The sequence below is a fragment of the Rhipicephalus sanguineus genome, chromosome 1 (genome assembly GCF_013339695.2).
Source record: "Rhipicephalus sanguineus isolate Rsan-2018 chromosome 1, BIME_Rsan_1.4, whole genome shotgun sequence".
In the NCBI taxonomy this organism is placed as follows: domain Eukaryota; kingdom Metazoa; phylum Arthropoda; class Arachnida; order Ixodida; family Ixodidae; genus Rhipicephalus; species Rhipicephalus sanguineus.
The window spans coordinates 274,622,956-274,644,957 of NC_051176.1; the positions used below are offsets into that span (position 1 = coordinate 274,622,956).

Sequence of the window (22,002 nt, forward strand, 5' to 3'; positions counted from 1 at the left end):
CCTTCGCTAATGGATTTTCAGCATCAGGATTCACGTGTTTTTCAGAAGACGGGGACCTGGTCTGCACGGTACAACACTGCATTAAATGTATACTACGTCAAAGAAACTTTGCCTTTGTTTCGGGGAAAGTTCTTCACGTGCTCCGTCCTGCTTTAAATTTAGGACACGCTGGATACTTCGTTGTTTTGATGCTTGCGATGGGTGACTATAAAATTACCGTGAATACTTTTTTTTCAGTCGCTCCTGCGAATAATTAAGGCTGTATACACCGTTCTACCGCCGAGCACGAATTAGCGGGTTCGATTCCAGGTCGTAGAGATGTAATTCCAATTGTACATCTTAAGAAGGCTCTCGTCAAAACTAATCCTCAGATCTCCACTACCACGTGTAAAAGGCTTGGGGCGTCCAGATAAATCATTCAATGCGTGTTTAAAGTGCGTTTCTCGTCGAGCGATACACTCGTCGGTGGATTTTCGGTGCGCTTCAACTATATCACTGGTCGCCACTGCTGTCGATACGCTAAATAACACTGATGCAATCGAGCTGCTGAAATGATTCGTGAAGGGCACGCGCGGAAAAGTGAAGCCATGTACTACCTCGTATGATATCGGAGCGCGCACTTGCTCGACAAGTTTTGCGTATGTTTCACTACGGTACCTCTAGCCACCATAGTTTCACATTGAAAGTTAGGTGTATTTTACTTTTGCGTATGGTTTTGAAAGTGAAAAAGTTGGGAGTAGGTGCCTGTGCACATCACCAAGCGCTGCCCGGGCTGACACATCGTGCGTGTCCAACGCCTCGCCTCGTATGAGGACAAGCTTTCAATAGCCGCAACAGAGCAAAAAGAGAGAGAGAGCGCGGGAACGAATGAAAGGTCATAGGTGCTCGTGCTACACCTGAGTGCGTGCAGTGCGGTGACAATGTGACAGCCTATTATGCGATGCCTACCTACAGTCAGCCGCGGGTGCTCGGTCACCCGTGCACCACATCTGACCTTCTGCTCCCTACAAAACTTATTTTCTCCTCAACCTACCTAAATTTCGACCCTTTGTTGTCTTCTGTATCTCTATTACGTCCGCATTTCTTCTTCTGTGTTTAAGCTTTCTATTCTGCAATATTTTCGTAGTGTTCGCATGGTTCATGAACTATATGTCAGTAGCTCATGCAGTAAAAAGAGAAGAAACATTCGAAGAAGGAGCGAGGAGGCGTTGCTTCTCTCAGTGGAAAGGTACAACCGATCCGGGAGTGCGACGGGGTGCGGAAGCGCTTTCCCGACGGTGCGGGGAAAACGCGAGATGGAAATTGGCCCCCGCTGTCGTCCGAGATATGGATGGCCGTCTTAGCCCGGACGGGTTGCGCGCCTCGGAGGCGATCGATGGTCGTTAGCGGACAGCCAGCCACGGGCCCGGCCCTCGGCAGAGCGGCTGTTTGCACACCACCCCCGGCCAACCACCCCCAAGCGGCTCATCATACGACACGCCACGCGTCTCGGCGCTCACGGAAACCCCGAGACGAGTGGGTCCGACGGAAGAAAACAAGATCCTATCACACTCAAGGCGTCCTCCCGTATGACAGCCGCGAGCGAAACTGCGATAGCGGCCGATTGTAAAAGGCGGCACCGATTTTTACTCCACCCGTGAGCGAGGGAAGTGGTAGTTCGGGCCCGGTAATCCGTGTTCGGGAGGAAAGGTTCGCCGAAAGGGGGACGTAACAAGCGAGGACCGCTAATTAGCAACTAACTCCTTACTCTTCTAACAGGAGCTGGTAAACGAGAAGTAAACGCAAAGAACAGTGAGGGGATCGAATTCGAAGCATTCAGGAGAATGGAAACGTATACCTTCAACCGACATGCGTCATTACGCGTCACGACCACTCTTAAAAAAAAGTTAGTAGAAAGGTAGTAACTGCAAGCAAATAGGTAGTAACTGCAGCGGTTACTAACTCTCTTGGACCGTTAGTAACATTTTGCTACCTGGTTACTACCTACGTCAGTAAACAGTCACTAGCGCTACCGTTAGTAACTTTTTCCTACTTGTTTACTACCTACGTTAGTACACAGTAAGTAACTGGGAGCAAATAGGCAGTTTCTGCAGTCGTTACTAGCTTTAGTGGACAGTTACTACCTTTATGCTACCCGGCCGTTAACTACACGTTAATATTGCTGTATTAATCTATAACTGGAGACGTCCCGACATATCATTTTTAATCGGACACTGACGAAGAAAATGTTCATGGATCAAGAAAAGAAAAATTATCTTTAAAACTGCGCTACTGCGACTTCTAAGCATCATTCTGCTATTGTGAAAACGGAGGAGCAAAAGTTAATGAACTATAAGCAAGTTCTATACGAGTTTTAGTACACTGTATAAATTTCAACAAACTAACATGGCAGGCGAATGGCAAGGAACCCCAGGTGGTCAAAATTAATCCGGAGTCCCTCACTGTATACGGCGTGTCTCATAATCATATCGTGGTTTTGGCACGTAAGACCTCAGAAATGATTATTATTAGTTTTTTACTGCCTATGTACTAGCCCAGAAATCCATTCAAATGCACTGAGGCTATTTTAGTGAGTTTAGTACGTTGTATCGGCCGCTGTACAAAATGCTTTGTTATGGAAGTTTTATAAAAAAATAGACATGACATAACCTTGTTTTAGCAAGGTTGATTAAAAAAGTCTTGTGCTACGTCCCCAAGCACACATATTCACGTAGTAGGGTATAGTACTCAAGGTCCACATTTGTGATAATTCATCCTAAAACACGTGGGCTCACCGGTACCAGTCACGCATCTCCAAAGTAGGGGCTATAAATACTGCGGGAGTCGCTTATGAAGTATTGTCGCGTAGTGAACTTGTTACGTCTGTGTACTATTATCGTTCACGACTCTCCGCGCAAGATTACCCCAAAGTTGTGTCATAATGTGACATTATGAATTTGACCACTATTAACAGTAGGCAAATAATGTGGCAAAATGAACATGTTAGTTGCGGTTACTACCTTTTTTTTCTTACAACCTTTATTTTACACTCTTAGATAAAAAGTTAGTAAATGGTTAGTAAATGCTTGCATTTACTAGTTTCGAACGTATTTTGCTACCTTCGTGAAATCTGTTTACTAGCCAGCAGTTAGTAAAGGTCGTAAAGTGCTGCCTTCACTAAGCAGAAAGTTTACTTGGTGTTTTTAACTAAGTAACTACTAGCCACCCACTTTGCCAGATCTTTCGTAGATGCGCAGTATACTTTGCCGTAATCGTGACGGTCTTTAGCAAAATTTGAACAAACTATAATTTTATTGATTACCTTGGAAATAAAGTTTCGTGCTACGTGATGGCACGCATATAAGCAAATATAAGGGCACACGATAATGTGTAGAAAACATCAATTATTATTCTAAATTCTATGGTTGCTAACCAGTACAGGGCGTGCTATCCCAAAGTAGGAGCATAAATAGTCTTCAAGCCACTGCTAGAGTAGATATCGGCTACGTAAAAGTCTTGATATTCTGTGTGTGCGCTTGCGTGTGTTTTCTCATTCGTGATCAATTCATGCCTCTATGTATGTTGCTGTGATGTGTACTTACCATGGTAATTACATGAAGTAATTAGCGACCGTTAGTTGATGTACGAGAACAATGCCACTTCGTTTTTTTTTAATTCTTTAGGTACTTTTGTAATAGAATCATCTTTATATGGCAATGCACACGCACATATAAACAAAATAGGCGTAAACCTCAAATTGGCTAAATGTAGTAGAGTTAATACGGTTAGTAAGTTGCTAGCGCGGTTACTAACAACTTAGTAATAGACTAGTCATTCGAGCTAGTACTATTCACTCACTAGGCTAGGTAGCAAGTTCCACTTACCTGCATTTTACTACCTTCGCTTACTAAGAGGCTAGTGTATATTGTGACAAGTAAACTGTTAGTATTTAGTTAGTGAATATGCGGACTTTTTTTTCTAAGAGTGTACTACCTATGGTTAGTAACGGCTAGGGTAGTAGCAGTTACTAATTGCTGTTAGTAACGGCAAAGGTAGTAACAGTTACTACCCTTGCTGTTACTAACTGCACTTACTAACAAGGTAGTAACATATGTGACAAGCAGTTACTACTTGAAAGTTAGCAAGTACTACTACCTTTTTTGAAGAGTGAAGAAGAGCAAGCGGAGTGAAAGGAAACGAGAAGTTAGACATGTTCTAAGGGCGGGAGCGTATGCGCTACAAACATATACAGCGTATGTTTTCAGTGTATACGCCCAGTTAATTCCGATGTCCGATTACGCGTGTGTACCCAGTACACTGAAGCATTACATAGATGTATGGGAAAATGAGGAAAAGTTGGAAAAAGGTATCCTACTTCTTCGGTATACACAAAGAAACAGCAAACCACCAAGTGAGTACAATAAAATGGTCATTTAACCTTCACGTTTATGTCTGTCCCGATCGCAGACGTCATGAAATATGATGCCCGTGGCAAAACAGACAGAAGAGGTGGTAGAAGCGCATACTGCCTGCTTTTTCCATTCGCTGTATTATAGTTCACGCGTCCATCAGATGTGTTACGGAAGCTCAAATTAAAATATGAAAGTTGCAGCCACTCCATTCGGTGAAAGTGGGTGACAAGCGGAGATGACGGGCGCACTGCCGTCTCTGATTTCGTCACTGTTATTCATAAGCGCGCGGCTCTTCACTATACGCATTCTCAAAATGCGCGTAGTATATAACATATGTACAGTACTCACGGATTCAAACGCGACATCAAAAGTTTTAGTACAAAGACTTGTATGCACAATTGCTCGAGATAACCACGTCACCAGGGGCGTAGCCTGGGGGGGGGGGGGGGAGGTTGGGGGGTTCAACCCCCCCCCCCGAAATTTTTCAGTTTTGCTTGCGTATATATACACGCGCACATACAAACGCACGCACGAACATACATAAAGTATGGCTGAACCCCCCCCCCCCCGAAAAAAATTTCTGGCTACGCCCCTGCACGTCACGTCGCGACGAATCTGGTCTCTAAAGATAATGGTGGCTCTGATCTACGCGTTGGAGTCGAAATTACGCCGATATCACCCTAACTGAAGACGGTAGAAACGAAAACATGTGCATTATTTAGCCCTAAATTGTCCTATTTCTAAACACACACTAAAAACACATATAGGTGGAGGTGAGAGTGGTTGAACACCCCCTACCCACACACACCCCATGGTTATGCCTATGTGTCATCGTTCTGTAAAAGGGGCCCGTGTAAATACGCGCAAGGTACATTAAGAGTCGTTCCTAAAGGTCACCCCCTGTAAATGCTCATACTGAATGACGCCTAACCAGGCCCCGCTAAAAATTTTGGTTAAACACCTGAAATTCTTCGGGCACAATGGAGCGTTTTGTCGGAGGAAACTCAAAGGGTTAGTTAACTATTCGAGGGGTTAACTATATATTAACTTAGTCAACCCTTTTGTATCCCAGCGTCCACATATGTGGACAAAACATATCAGTGAAGTGGGCGCCAGCCAGCGCATTGCCTTAAAAATCGATTTGAAATGTTTGCATCACGCCACCATTTCATAACATTTATTTCTGTCACCTTCTGTGAACAAACAGCAATAAGTGCGCATAGAACAATAGCGTTCTTCTCAAGTCGCCGGTACACAGGTGTATGCCTGCATTTTTTTTTTTTTTTTACAGTTCACTCTAAGTTCGTGAGAGTTTTTAAATTATTCGGCTTCATTCGAGAAAAGGAATGGTTTAGCTTCTTGTTGTGTGACTTTTGTTGCGCTGTGAACGACCAAAGTTTTCTAAGTTGAGATGTCGCTGCGGCGTCCACGTTTGTGGACGCCAGGCATACAGAGTTCGTGCAAAAAGTTGATAGAACACTGCATGGTAGTATATAGACCCGCTCCGTTGCCGTGCGGCTCTCCACATAACGTTATTTGTAATAAAGCTAAATACGCCTTTTAGAAGTTATGTTTAGAATTGTATTTGCTTTATTAGGGACGTGGATTAAGTGAGGATGACATACATGCCGTAATTTTCGAGCTGACTAGCGGAAGCGAGTGTTCCTATTTGGAGGGCACCGATAATTAGCGCGTTGAAGCAGAGCCGTCAACAAGCAAAGGCCCCTCGAACAATGCTACTGCTGATGATGAAAGCATTCAGTTTGAACGTAACCGTGAATGCATTGGTAGTGAATATCAACGAGGATAATGATGATGACGAACACGTTGAAGTAGAGCTGTGGGAAAGAAAACACGCCTTGACTGGGGATAATGATAGTGATGATGAAAGCGTTGAACATGAGGATTAAAGCGTTGATGATGGCGACGATGAACGATGATGATGAAAGTGTTGAATCAGAGCCGTTAGCAAGCGGCCATGTGAACGTTTATGATGATGATGATGATGATATTAACCCCTTGAGGGTTTTCGCCGTACATGTACGGCAGAAGCTTCCTGGTACCAAAGGGTTTTCGTCGTACATGTACGGCATAGCTTTTATTTTTAAAACGCCACCTTTTTCGATCATTTCTTTTGCTTGGCCTGTGCTGCCACACTTCTGGAATACGCGGAATTTTTTTCACGTGCCGATGTTTCTCCGTTCTTGCTTTTTTTATGCTTCGCAAAATGGCGCACCGCTTATCGCTTGCGTAACCGAGCGCGCCCGCGGAGTGATTGGTTTCAAACGCGCGCCTTCTTCGATCATTTCTCTTGCTTGGAATGTGCTGCCAGCCTGCCACGCTTCAGTAATACGTGGAATTTTAAATGCGAAGCATTTCTTAGCGAACCTCTGGCACTTTGAGCGTTTCTATCTACGTATCTATCTATCTATCTATCTATCTAGCTGCCTACGTCTGGGTGCTCTCATGATCGCCTCTTTAATTTGGTGTGGACCAAAATTGGCATGGGAGGGTAAGAGTATCTGGCGAATATGACTGTCACGTCATGACATGAATAACGTGAAAATCCTGTCGCGTACGTCGTCAAACCCTTTCCTCCAGACACGTGTGGCACATACCCGTTTACCACGGGCCCCGGTGTACGGGTATGCGCCACAGGTGATTGACAGTTCATATCTACGCAGGAACGGCGAGAACAGACATTGGTAACTTAAATGCGAGGGCGTTAGGAAAAACCGACATCGGCAGCGTTGACTCGACGAATGTAAAGAATGAAAATTGGGATCCCAGCAGGAATCGAACCCAAGCACTCTGCGTGGCAATCAGGTATTCTACCACAGAGCCACGCCAGGTGTCTAAACTGCTTTGGAAAAACAGCCTATGCAGGCGTAATATCGGTGCTACGTCAATTGCGGTTGTGGTGCTTGCTATCTAATTTTATAAGCAAGCAATAAACACTACATGATATTCCGACGATATGTACTCCTACGATACAGGCGTCATATGAGATTAACGTCTGTGGTTCCAGTGTTGACTCCGCTTTTATAGCAGTCTAATAAACATTACATTTGTATTATTATGAATAAATAAGCTATATTGAAGCATTGCTCGACCCCTGAGGAGTACATGAACGAAAGTTACGTATGATCTTCACATCACCGCACCGTAAAGTGCACTTAGTCCGTCAGGACGACGCTGTGTTCTCTTCATTTCTTGCGAGGCTGGGCGATGGCCTCATGCTGACCGAGCATGATGCCAGACTGATTGACAGCCGCTTTGTAGACTAGTCTACGTAGGCCACATACGCCCAGGTAGTCTAGGAATACGACAAGCGCCATCCACTGATGTTGGTCTACGTAGCACTATCCAGGCCTAGCAGCCTCGTCGGCCCATACCTAATCAACGCAAAAGATGACTTCAGGTTCCGACATGTCGCCGGCTCTATCGTGAGACAATTTGTTGACCAAATGACCGAGGCATCCAGGAATTCCAACAGCTCTACTATACCACATACTTCACTACACATGGATCCCTCGTCACCGCGATCACGACCGATTCCTATAACAAGTCATGACCAGCTGCTCCTGCGCGCAGATCCCGGTGTTGATGACCTTGTGCTCGCACGTTTCACACAGGTTTGTGAAACGTGCGTGTGTTCCCCATCTTAAGGGACAAGTATATGCACATCATATCAGCTTACCGCTTCTGGTGTTGGTAAGACCCACGTTGCCGTTGGCAGCGTTACCCAACTGTAAACAACTGATTATATAACACATATGCGCCTCTTCAACGTATATGTGTGCGTATAACATTTATATAAATCTTTAGTGTCATTTTGTGCCGTTTCGCCAGTAAACAAAATTGCGCCACGGTCACCTTTCCGCCGCGCGCTTCGCATAACATCGACTCCCACGGTACGTGGGATCTGCCGAATTTTTCTTAATGCGCCGATGCACCTCCGTGCAACGATGTCTCTCCGTCTTTTGTTTTTTCTTTTTTTTTTTTTTTTTGCTTTCCAAAGCGGCGCGGCGGCTTTCAATTGCGCATCAGAACGCGCGCACGAGGTCCGGCAGGTTTCGATTTCGCCCTTCGGGTGGCTTTCGCTTCTTGCGCCCGCAAAGCTGATGGCTGTTTGGTTTCTAATCTCTCAAAGGGTGACCGCTTGTTACTCTCTCGTTTATTGCTCACTATGGCGCGATTACATCTGTTTCCGTGCGGCGCTAAATTACACAAAACGACGCCGCCGTGATCGCGTTTCCTGTTTTGAGGTCTCGGAAAAACTAACTACGTCTTGTTGGCGATAAGACGAAGGATTACTGTAGCTTTTTCACTCGTTTTGCTTTCCGGACGGGCGCACAACCATAGAGTTTTCTTCCGTGCGCTCACTGACGCAGTTCAGTTACGCTTTGGAAGCGCGCCGGTTGCTCTGCTGCCGGTGAGTCGAGCAGCGATTCTTCCGATGCGGACTATTCCCCAAGTGCCGAATCGGAATCTGATTCATTGGATTTCAGTTTGTCAGACGAGGAGTTTTTGACGCGTTCTGACTCCGACGACGATCAAGGAGTGACATCTGAAAAGCGTGCGCGGCGAGCCATGCTTCAAAGACTATCACACGGTGAAAAGTTTTTAGTGTTAGAGCACGAACATTTTTAACCGGAAAAGTACTCTGGTGCGCTTATTTTTGTATGTCTGTGAGCTATGTTTATTACAATGCATAGTTTTTATTTATAAAAAACTGTTAAGTTGTTTTTTTAAGGATTTCGCTTGGTTTTACTACGAATAAACCATGTGTATGTAACAACAAAAATTATTTTTCTGTCACTTTACGGTCACGAAAAAAAATTTTAGACAATTTTTTTCTTAAATAGAATCGTCTGAAGAATTTATTTCAGCAATAAAAAAATACGCATTTTTGGAATGGATTTCGCGAAAAAATTCTACCCTCAAAGGGTTAATGATGAACGCGTTAAACTGATGATGAAGGCGTTGATTATGGTGAGTAGTCATGATGATAAGGATTATTGCGTTGAAACAGAGCCGTCGGCAAGCAAAGTTCTTATATACAATGAAGAAGGATAATGGACCCAGTGTAACTGGCGCTCCCAGCGTCAACATATGTGGAGAATTATTTTCTTCTAGAAATAAAAGCTAAATTTTCCGGGTTTCCGGTTTATTCCCACTTTGTGATGTAATTGCATATGCGCAAAAAAAATATTTACTTGCGCAACTTGATTGGCCGTGGAATACAAAGGGTTAACTATTGGAGGAGTTACAAGACGGCTTAGTGTACTGGCACCAGGAGGCGAGCTTCACTGCCAAGGCAGACGCTCTCCCTATTTGCCACTGCAAGCGTCCGCAGGCAAAGTTTTCCTCCTGCCTCCTCCTCCCATGTGCCGAGCCGAGTAACCAAGCAGGTAATATTCGCGTAAAGAGCCTCGCCACATTTTCTTTTCTTCCCTTACTATTTCGCGACACGCCGTATTTCCACTGGCGCGCATTTCGCATTAGATGACTAACCTTTAGATGACTAACCTAAGTCACGTGCCATGATCGGTGACGTTGAAAGAGCGAGTGCTGCGCAGGCCATTCGTGGGTGTGACTTTCCATGTTACATCTCTCTCGAAGCGCGGCTCTCTCGAAAGCAAGGCGCACGGTCTAGTTTCGTCGGTTTTTCACACTTTGCAAGACACGATCACCACCGATCGTTAACTATACGCGCCATGCTTGTTTGTTTGAAATGTTCAAACCTGGCATGGGGGCCCAGCGGCAATTCAGTCTTTCTGTCTGTGCCTGTAAGCTTTGATGTGTGAAAACAGTTGTGATCCTGCCTTGGTGTGTGTCTTCGTCATTGGCATCATAGTGATCTATAAAATCTTTAGAGAGATAGCGAGATTGGACATCTGATAGAGGCAAGAGCGCTGATGGAAACATAGCATCGCCAACCTTACTCTTGGCGCGCAAACCTACAGATGGAAACGTGTGAAAAAAAAGACGCGACACGCACTCCACGAAGCAACGGCGAGCAGTCGCGCCGTCTTTTTTACGACCCTTTAAGGCCGAGACAGACGGTACGATTTTCCATGCGATGCGGCGTCCGACACGGCGGTGGGAAAACCGGAATGGTGACCTTTCATAGCATCGGACAGCCACCATTCCCTCTCCCCCACCGCCGTGTCGGACGCCGCATCGCACGGAAAATCGTACCGTCTGTCTCGGCCTTTACACAGTAACAATACGTATGTGTAGCGTTCATATTTGACAGCCTATGTGCATGCGTCTTGTAACATGGTATATAGCTCCGCTAGCCGAATATAGACATTTTCATTCGCCAGTGCTCTTTGTAATTGGTGCATGCATGGTCGCAGTCGCTATTAATATGTCCAACATCGGACAGCTGGAAGGTGGCAACAAATCTAGCGTAAAAACTTCTTTTGTGAATGTGAGACCAATGATCGTATTTACAAAGCTTTTCGCTGGCTGGCCATCTCGTTTAATGTTATGCGTTCGTCACCACGAACGGTTCCAACGCGCTGTTTCATAGATATTATTCTAGAAAGGAACTTTTGTGATCCAGCGTATTGCCCCCAAACTCGTCGGCCGCTACGACTGGGTATGAAGGCGACTCTCGCATGCGCGCAGCGAGATATTTTTTTTTTTTTGTTTGTTTACGCGACAATTTGATGGCTCCTGAATGCGTACTCTGGTCACGCGCCGGCACAATGTAGCGAGTTGTCAAACAGCCGCAGTAACGATCACAGATGATTCCGCACGTCGGGCCAGAGCCGTCCGAAGCCAACACATTTTCTCCACTCGCGGCTTCCCCATTCAGCGGCGAGTATTACGCGCAAGCTGAGAACAAAGAAGAAAAAAGGACGAGAAAAAAAAAAAAAGCAATTGCTCCTGTCTCCGTCCGGGTTGATTCATCTTTTCCGGGGAGCGCAAGTTGTTTTGCTTTCGATCTGACTGCGGGGCTTCTCCGCCCCAGCTGGACCGCTCCCGTTTCGAAGGCTGCTCGTAATGTGCGTCGCCCTGTCTATATGGCCCGCTCAATAGTCGCCCAGTTGCTACTAAAAGCGCCGCCGCGGCGATGGCCCTTTGGCGGGATGAAAGAAAACAAAAGACTTTCGCTTACTTTCCAAGTCCCGATGTATTCTCTCGCTTCTCCGAGCGCACGGCGCAGCTAAGGCTCGAAATAATGAAACCCATTTCTTTTTTCTATGGCCATCTCGCGTGTCGAGAATACACCGCGTGGCTCTGGAGTGTGGACGAGCACGCGAACGAACATATACATCGCACGGGCCATTCGACAGCGTGACGACTATGAAGTCGTCGAGGGAGGGCGAGCAACAACCTGTCCACGGCGACAACAAACGGGTGCGTAAATGCTGTTTGACATATGTCGCGACAGAATCGGGCAGACGGGTACTCGATATGGCTTTTAATCAGTTTCTTTTCTTTCCAAAATGTATGCGAGCACGACAACGAGACAAGAAATGTGTAATGGCCTCGCAACGTGCCACCCACGGCAAAACAGCGGGAAGCCCGCGGAATTGCAGAAACGCGACGGGCGCGAGTGCGAACTCTCACTGCAACATAAGAGAACATCAAACGAGCTTCCTGAAGCTTCTACAGGAATACGACACGTTGTCTACATGGCTCAATTAAAAAATGGTTACAAGTTGATGGAGTTAACCGCAAAGAGTCTTGTAAAACTGGCGGACTGCGCGTCGCTTCGCGCAGTCCGGCAGTTTACAAGACTGCTCTGTGTGGAGAAGCCAACTTTTTTTGTCGTTCACGTATGTGCGGTGCGGGAGCAGTTCATTTCCAACAGAGATAACGCTTCGCACATCCTCCAGAAAGATGTTTACAGCTAATTCCAGATGGACACCCAACTTAATAAGTGTCACCCCTCTTTGTAAACCTTCGACCACTTTCCTCATTTCTGCCGAACTCATTTGGGATGAAAACAGTCGCTTACACAGCCACCTGCTGCTGTTCGGTTAGTGTTGTCCTAGCTACCGCAGAAGGCATATTACCATTTTTAAAGCCGATTCCGCACTCCACATGACATTCTCTAACATTCACTCATTTGTCTGCGCAATCCTTTGTACAGTTCAAACATTCGCGATTCCGGTTTTGCGTTAACGCCAGAAAGCCTAGTGGTTAACTCGAACTGCAATGTAGCTAGCCTGCAACGCATGTGCCGGCACTGAGAAACGATTACCGAACGTAATATATGCAAAGACATCGCCGTCGTGGTTTCGCGCCGAAGGTGTTCGCAGTCTACATAAACGTCAACTATGACGTTAATATTGGGTGAATCATTACCAACCTGGCTAGTTGGTAACAATTCATTAAATGTTCTGCAGTGCAAAACAAGGCAAGAGATACAAGGAAGCGAACTTCCGCTTGGTTTCCTTGTCACTTAAAGCGGCCTTAATATGAGCGATTTCCTTGGATTCACCTCAATACGCCGGTGCCGGTTCTGCCACCTATGATCTCGCGACCTCAATAAAAATTATTTCCGCACAAAAATGTGAGCCTAACGAGCTTAGAAAACTGCAGACAACACACAAGTCAGCAGTACGAAACTGTACCGTCTGAAAGCAGGTATCAAATTTGACTGCTACGTGCATTATTGCGCGCCCGCGCGGGAAATAATAACGTTTTACGGCGTAAGAACGAATGCAAGCAAAGCTGCCATCGTCGGCCAAACCAGGGCAATAAATTACGTTTTTATATGAGAGGAACGCCAAACATGACGCCGAAAGAAATTCGCTGGAGATTCTTGGTCCTGCGACACAACGCTGCAAAGGAGGCAGTTTATGAGAAAGTGCGTTAAGCTATCTGAAAATTTATCTGCTCAAGCTTTATCGACGACGGCATTGCAGCTATGTTTTCATGTCATCAATACCGCTTACTTTGATAATAAATGGTAACACGATTATGACCGAACCGGTAAATGACAAGGACTGAACGCGCCTGTCATCTCAAGGAAGTTTTTCGTCGCGTGCCGTTAAAAGGCCTATTTTACTTCCATAGAACTGATGAATGTGTGGCGTACTAACTCGAGCTTATTATTTACCACCGCGTTCTTTAATATCTGGCAGCTGCACAATGCGCATTGCAGCGATAATGATGAGAGCGCAAGACATACACTTCTTGTACGAACTCTCGCCGAAACAAGTCACATTTTTTGAAAAAACGAATTTAGTACGTGAGCACAACTCGACCGTTGAATGCCAGATATAGTTCGGTAATTGAGAAAATAATTTCTACCAGTGCAGCCGGAAAAACTAGACCGAAATAATGGACACAAACGTTTTACGGAGTTTCGTTACGGAACAACGCGAATCAACGGGAAAAAGATTACGACGCGCTTCATGTAAAGCTGATTTTTGTCATTTTTGCCTATCATACAAAAATGCGGAATTCAAGGACCGATTATAGCAGCCGCCATGCGAACCTAATGCAAAAGCAAAGCCATTGAAATTCTCTGGTAGTACACAACAGGCAGCCAAAGTAACGTGAGCGAAATAACTATTAACTGATTTTTGAACGAATAAACAGCGCTATAACAGGACGAAGACGAGAGGACACAAACACGGCGCTGTATGTACCATCAGTATGTACCAATCAGCCCAATTCAAGACGCTAACTATTAAACGTCGAAGGTGCCGCGGCGCGCGACAGCAGCTACACAGGTTATATTTTAAATGTTTTACGAGTTCTCTAGTGTACCGATCCAGCTCCCACGTTACCCTTCAACGCCGCTCGCTCGAAACATGCGCCAGTTTACAGGCATTCGTCGAAATAGTGCAGCCATCGAAGGTGTCACGTCTGCCGCAAATGCGCTATGTCTATCAACAACCAAAACGGTTTTCTCGAGATGAAGTGCTCGGTTGTCAGAGCCGAGTAATTCATCTTGAGAGGGTTGGCTACCGTGCAGGTACTTCCGACTAAACAAACCCTGCTGCAATCACTCTGGAACGTCCACAGCACGATGCTTTCAAAGCAGAGGGACAGGAGTCGGTGGGGGAACAGGCACAAGCTAACGCTCTAGAGCTACAGCCATAGCATTGCCATGTAGAAAAGGAAGCCGAAGTGGAGAGACGTGGGGTACGTGGGTTGAGTCGCACAGACAAGGGAAGCAGGGGCAACAACCGGTTGCGGGAAAGCAGGTACGGGATACTATTCTTCCCGCGAGGCAAACTCGTAGGACAACAACGGGCTTTACCAGGAAGGTTCCCGCGAGCGATGCGACACGAAGCACAGCACACACGGATGTCCACGTACATGCACGTCCCCAACGCGCTTGTGGTGATGTCGCAGCGGCAATGCAGGGCTTTCCAATCGGGCGCCAATTGAAGCTTCCAATGGAGTTAGCGGGAAACCGCCCTGTGACAACACCGACGCCGCTTCTCGGATCTGCGGACACGAGGAGCTGCTGAACGGATCCATTGCCGAGCGGGGTCGCGCACACGGGGCAGCGAACCCGGCGAGGAAAGCCCGGGTTGGGGACGCGCGGCCGGGAAGCGCGCGCAGCGTGGGCGACTCACCGGCATGCCACACCTTGGGCTGCTGCGGAGATCGATGGGTGCCGGCGTGCTGTGCCGCGTGCAGCAGAATAGGACAGCCTGGACCCGTGGAAGTTCGCGGTTGCCGGCGCGCACGGACGGTGGAACACTGGAGCCAGCAGAGTCGTCCCTCGCACGCGCGTTGCGGCAGCCACTCCCAGGGGCAGCGGCCACTCTGGCTGCTCAATATACCGGCCGACTCTTCTCCCAATCGCTCCGAGCGCCGGCGTCGCCCTCTCTCTCTCCCGCCGCTGTCGCCCCTAGTGTCAGGCGGCCGAGGCGGTTGCCACGGCGACCGGACGGCGGCTCCGTCGCCTAGGCAACGGCACGCCGGAGGAACCTGCATCGCTGCCGGCACAGGATGCAACCTGGATGAGGGGAGAGCACCTCGGAGAATTATTTCATTATTTATCTTTCTTTCGTCTAACGCCTCGCGCATTCGATCAAGTTCCGCGGCTCGTTTTGCCTTCACTGGCAGCGTAACGTTACGCGAGACCCCGAGTGGGCGCCCTTGTCGTGATCGTCGCATCGCGCCGACGACACTTCATCGCCGCGCGCCGACACACCCGAAGGCTTGTGTTTCGCGCGTGAGGACTGCATCTGCTTGTCACATGCGGGCAAGTACGCAGGGATCACCGAAGCAAGAAGTGTTAAACGTAAAAAAGAAAAAAAAAAAAAGATAACACTGTAGTCCTTACGCGTACACCTTTTCCACGTTTCTTTTTCTTGCAGCGGTTGGGGTGACAACAGTGGCTACATGTTACAAGACTTAATGCAAAAAAAAAAAGGTAATATGCTTTGGGTTAGCGTTAAAAAAATCTGCAGGTGCACAGAGCTGTAGTCTGGAGTACTGCACGGCTGCGCCTCTATTAAGTCCTGTATTATTATTATTATTATTATTATTATTATTATTATTATTATTATTATTATTATTATTATTATTATTATTATTATTATTATTATTATTATTATTATAATTTTTTTATTATTATTATTATTTGAGTCCAGTAGTCCTTCAGACTACTGGACTCAAATGGGGTAGAAGTGCATGCCGTCGCTGACTGTTTTGCCACGCATTTCTCATCCGTTTATAAGGCCTCAGACTCTAGCACTGATATCAGACAACAGCCCAAGGCGGTTAGCTCATCCAGTGCTTTGTCGCTGGATGAAAATCTTATCTGCTAATGCATTAAGCGCTTAAAACCATCCTTATCATGTGGGCCAGATGGCATCCCCTCCGCCATACTAAAAGCTTATGGTAGTATATTTGTCCCAGTACTAACTACGATATTTAATAACTGCCTGGACACTTCCACATTTCCAAGCATGTGGAAAACTGCTCGTGTTTTTCCAGTATTTAAGTCGAGCTCTAAAACAGATGCTTGTAATTATCGCCCGATTTCTCTACTATGTGCCACATCAAAGATCTTCGAGCTGGCTCTTCACGACATATTGTCTTTTAGTGTGAAAAACTCATTGATTCCTAATCAACATGGTTTTCTCGCTGGCCGCTCAACTACCACAAATCTTGCTAGTTTCATGACGCAGATCTCCACACCTATTTCTCAGAGAGGACAGGTTGACGTAATTTACTGTGACCTGAGCAAGGCTTTTGACGTAGTCAGCCACACGCTGATTATGGTTAAACTTGCGCACTTTGATGTTGACTTGTCAGTTGTGAATCTCCTGCAGAGCTATCTGCTCAATAGATATTGTTATGTTGCCGTAAATGGCCAAACGTCTTCTTTGTATAAAGTGACTAGTGGGGTCCCTCAAGGGTCGGAATTAGGCCCACTCCTATTTTTAATTTACGTTAATGATGTTTCTTTTGCCATTCGTAATTCTTCTTTCCTCTTGTATGCCGATGACATCAAGATTTTTAAGGAAATTCATTCAGTTAATGACTGTCGCTTGCTGCAGTCAGACTTGCGCTCTTTTTCCGAATGGTGCGACGGTAATAACCTTTCTCTGAATACCTCGAAGACAAAATTCATGTCTATCACTCGCAAAACATCTAGCGTGTCATTTCAATACTCTGTCAATTCTGTGCCGTTATGCAAGGTTTATGAAATCAGTGATCTTGGTGTTGTTGTTGACAGCGCGTTAAACTTTTCTTCTCACGTTAAGCGTGCTGCTATGCGGGGCCTTCGTTCTCTCGGATGTGTTTGTAGAATATCTCGAGAATTCAGGTCTCCCATGGCCCTACACAAATTGTACACGGCAATATGTCTTCCGCAACTTGAGTATGCGTCCGTGACATGGAATGGCATTGCTCAATCCAGCGGTAACACCATTGAACGAGTCCAGAAAAAATTCCTCAGCATATATAACCATCGCTTTGCTAAAAATGACTCTGGATCTCGTTCAAGTACTGCTGAATTATTATCACTGCCATCACTTCACTGCCGACGAAATCGCTCTGATCTCTTATTTCTTTACAAGCTAGTCCACGGTTTCATATCCTGCCCTGTACTTCTCAATTGTGTAAATTTTCGAATTCCGCGTAAGTTAACCAGAGAGAACAGACCGTTTCATGTACCCGCCTGCTTCTTCCAACACTCTACCGTTCACAGAATACAAAGTCTCTATAATGTTAATTTTCTTGATCTTGACGTTTTTCATCGCCCACAATCATTGTTTTTATCCGAGCTTTGCACTGTTTTGACATAGTGTGGCACAATGTACAAAGTCTTCCCTTCTCAGTCTTTCCACATAGTTGTATATATGCAATCTAATTTTTTATGCCCCGTCAATATTTCTCGTGTTGTCTTATTTTACTCCTCCCCTTTTGTGTTCATTTCTCTTTGTCTACGTGTTTTTGCTCTTTTTATTTCTGAAAACTGTTTGCATTGTATTGTTTTTTTTTATTGTTTTTTTTTGCGTGCGCCAGCACAAAGACCTTACCGTTGTTCCTGGGCACGTTAAATAAATCATTGATTGATTGATTGATTATTATTATTATTATTATTATTATTATTATTATTATTATTATTATTATTATTATTATTATTATTATTATTATTATTATTATTATTATTATTATTATTACGTGTTCGTGCATACTACAGGAAGAAATGTATCCGGCAAAAATTGGGTTACCTATAGCGCCATTTCTATGATATATCATAGAAGTGGAGGGGTATAGGCCGTGAATAAAAATGAGAGAAGTCGAAATTAATCACTGCACTCGGCAGTTCCTCGAACTTGCTTGAGGGCGTACAGAAGACGGTGGTAACGCCAGGTATGTGAAGGCGTGGTATAAGGAATATGGGGAAATTCGACTTTGAAACGTTCTTCGCTTTTATAACGATGACGGAACATTTCCTATAAGAGCTTAGAATAAACCATATTTAGGGGAAAAAAACAAAGAGACGCTGCTACGGTTGTCGTGTGATCACTAATGCATCCTAACAAGACCCTAGATCTTCATGAATTTCATATATGGTACTGGCCGGATCCAAGCGCATACGGTTCTCCAAATCGATCACGCCTGTGTTACGCCTATATCGTGCGCCATCAATGAGGCTACTATGGCGTGGCTGCGTGTGAACGGACACCTCCTTGCGGAGGAAGGCCGCGGTAGCAGGGCGCGGCAGGCTGATTCCACAGTAGTTAATCAAAACACTCTCCCGCTTCTGGAAGCCGTGGGCGCGACAGACCATTTCGTAACGCGCAAGTGGAACGAAGAAGCGGTGACCGCGGAGCGGGGGCGTCCGCAACCCACGAAGGCAGTGTGAGAGTTTGCGCTTTTGTGTACATGCATGTGCCTCCTCTGCGGTTGTGCTCCAGGCGGCGGGAAGACAGTGCTCTCGACCACGCGGAAGCCGTAACTTGCGGCCGCCGACAGCCGCCCGCTGACGAGCGTTTACGAGGGTCGCGGTCTTATCTCTCTGGCCAGTTTACGGACGCGGTCCCAAGCGTTCGGACCGCGGGTCGTCAAGGTGGCTGTGCGTCCACGGGCGCAGCTGGCCGACTGTGCCTCCCCGCTCGAGTTCGTGGAGGGGAGACAGTTTGGCTCTAGACGCGCAGCTGCAGAGCCACGCTCGGACGCAGGTGTTCGGCTGTCCCGCCGCGTTCGTGATGAGGAGAAAATTCGGAGGAAACGAGGTTGGCCGCGTTCGCGGGCGAGCTTCTGGTCTTTGTGTGCACCCATGCGGCGTCACGGGTCGCGTAGTTTCCGCAGTAATGCGTAACGACGTTGTTTTTTTCCTTCGCGCCGAATGCTGCCCCTTTCGGTTTCCTCGAGCGCGTCATACGCACGCGTGACCTACGGTATAATTTCAGTTAATGGCCAAATGTTTGCCTGTCAACACTTAACTGAAGAAAGACAAGTTGGATCGTATGCAGGAGGCGCGATAAGCTCTCGCGCGCGGCCCTTCTCAAACTCCTTTTCTTGCTTTGTTGTCATTACCGATTGCCCTGCATCTCCGGCCACGTCACGCTCGTATGCTGAGGATAAGTCTTATCATTCATCATTCTCAGCGCGTTTCAGTCCACTGCTGGACGAAGGCCTCTCCCAATGATCTCCCTATCCTGAACTTCTTAATTTCGTCACTCCATCTAACTCTCTGCCTTCCTCGACTGCGTTTCCCATTCCTTGGTAACCGTTGTGTTGCTCTTGCTTTCCACCAATTGTCTGTCCTGCACATTACGTGGCCAGCTCAGGTCCATTTCTTTCGCTTGATGTCAACTAGGATATCTGTTACACCTGTTTGTTTCCTGGCTCATTCTGCAATCCTCCGATCTCTTAATTTTTGCTTCCATCAGGTTTCGTCCCATTGCACGCTGCGTGGACTTTTTCTCTAGCTGCTTTGTTATCCACCATGTTTCACTCATATGTATACTGGCAGTATACAGTGATTGTACACTTTTCGCATTAATGACAGTGACAGATTTCCCGACATTATTTTGGGGTGCCCGCCAAATGCGCTCCAGCCCCTTCTTATTCTTCAGTGAATTTCCTTTTCGTGGTACATATTCTTGTATGCACTCCAATGTATGGTTTCCAATCGTCAACTCTTTCTCTTTCACTGGGTTATTCAGCACTATCTTTCTCTTCATCATATTCATCTTTCGGCCTACGTTAATACGTTCTCGATTTAATTCCTCAAACGTTTTTTTGCAGTTTGTCGCCATCGCTGCTGAAGAGTACTATGTCATCGCAGGTTGCTGGGACACTCTCCGTTTTTTTTTATTCCTGCTTCTTCCCGGTCTTAAATACTTCCTCTGCGCATCCAGTGGACAACGTTGGGGATATTGTATGTGCTTGTCTGACTCCTTTTTTATCATAATTTTATCGCTTTTTTTAAAAAGTAAGGTAACTGTGGAGTCTTTGTAGATGTCGGCTAAGACATAGACATACGTGTGAGATACTCCTTGTCGGCTTTGTGCCTTTAAGACTGCTGGTATATCTACTGAGTCGAATGCATTTTCGTAGTCTATGAAAGCTAAATAAAGGGGTTTGTTGTATTCAGCAGTTTTCTCTATTACCTGATTGATCACATGAATGTGATCCATCGTAACCGGCTTTTTCTCTAGGTAAGTTGAAGTCAAGTGTTTCTGTTGTCCTCTTTGAAGTTACCTTTGTAAATATTTTGTATATCACCGAAAGTAAGCTGGTGGGCCTATGATTTTTTAAAGTCTTTTATGTCTCCTTTCTTGTATATTACTAATATGTTGGTGTTTTTCCAACGCACAGGAACTGTTTTTGTTTTGAGACACTGAGTGTAAAGTGTAGCAGGTTTCTTCCAAATAAATTCTCATCCGCCTTTAATTAGATCGGCTGTTATTCAATCATCGCCAGCCGCTCTTCCGTGTGGCATACCACGTATGGCCTTTGTAACTTCGTCAGTAGTTACATATGGAACACCCGTAACTTGCTCGTCGTTACTTTCGCTCGTGGGGGGATCAATTATTTTCGAACTATATAGTTCAGCGTAGAATTCCTCTGCCACCCGAACTATGTCACTGAAATCGTTGATAGTACTTCCCTGCTTGTCCTTTAGAGCGTGCGTTTTATTCCTCTCTACACAGAGCCTCCTTTTCGCTGTTTTAATGCTTCTACCTTCTTTTTTTTTTATTGTTGCCTCTGTCGCTTTGACATTGTAGTTCCTTATGTGGCTGACTTTCTTGTTGATCAGCTTTATTCGCTACGTTACATCTAGGGTTCGTCTCCTTCATGTGTTGCCATTTCTTTATTAAGTCTTCGTGGATCGGGAGAGCTTGCCTACTTACCTAGGCGCTTTACCTCCAACTTCGATTGCTGCTTCAGAGATCAGTCTAGTTACTATTTCGTTAATTCCCTCGATATCAGTATTATCGTGTTGCCCTAAAGCTGCGCATTTATCCTTGATCGCATTCTTAGAGTTTTCTCATTTTATTCTTACTACGTCTAGATTGGGTTGTCTTTTGGTGGTTAATCTTGCTCGAGATCTCATGAGGTTAAGCGCTATTTTAGCCCTCTCTAACCTATGATAACCTATGAGCACTTTACCTTGCTGATGACATCAGCGTCCTGTACTATGCCTAGGTTGCCGCACAAAATAAAATCTATTTCATTCTTCCCGTTAGGGCTTTTCCATGTCCACTTCTTATTTCTACGCTTTCGGAAGAAGCTGTTCATTATATACGGAGCCAATTCCGCTCTGCGAATTCTACTAACATCTCTACTCTGTTATTTCTAGAGTCAGTACCATAGTTACCAATTGCTTCTTCCCCATTTTGTTTTCTTCCTACTTTTTCATTGATATCTGTCATGATTATGGTGTACTGGGGACGTCGCCTTTTCACTGCTAATTCAATATCCTCGTATAGTTGTTCTACTTCTTCGTCGTCATGACTGGATGTTAGAGCGTAAACATGTACTAATTTGAGTTTGTATCTCTTGTTTAGTTTTATCACGAGGCTCGCTACCCTTTCATTGATACTAGATAATTCTTCAATGATGCCTGCAAGGTCTTTGTGAATTAGACATCCCACGCCACATCCTTTCTTATTAAGGAGTCCTCTATAGCAGATGACGTGACCACTAGTTA

The 22,002-nt window shown here is 45.7% G+C and overlaps 1 protein-coding gene across 1 annotated transcript in view; it reads right to left on the minus strand.

Annotated features, from left to right (window-relative positions):
* Positions 1 to 15,289, minus strand: part of LOC119379000 (frizzled-5) — a 73,960-nt gene extending 58,671 nt beyond the window's left edge. The window contains exon 1 of the mRNA XM_037648124.2: positions 14,951 to 15,289. The gene's annotated coding sequence lies outside the window, so the exon portion shown is untranslated. The remainder of the gene's footprint in view (positions 1 to 14,950) is intronic.
* Between the last annotated feature and the right edge of the window lie 6,713 nt (positions 15,290 to 22,002).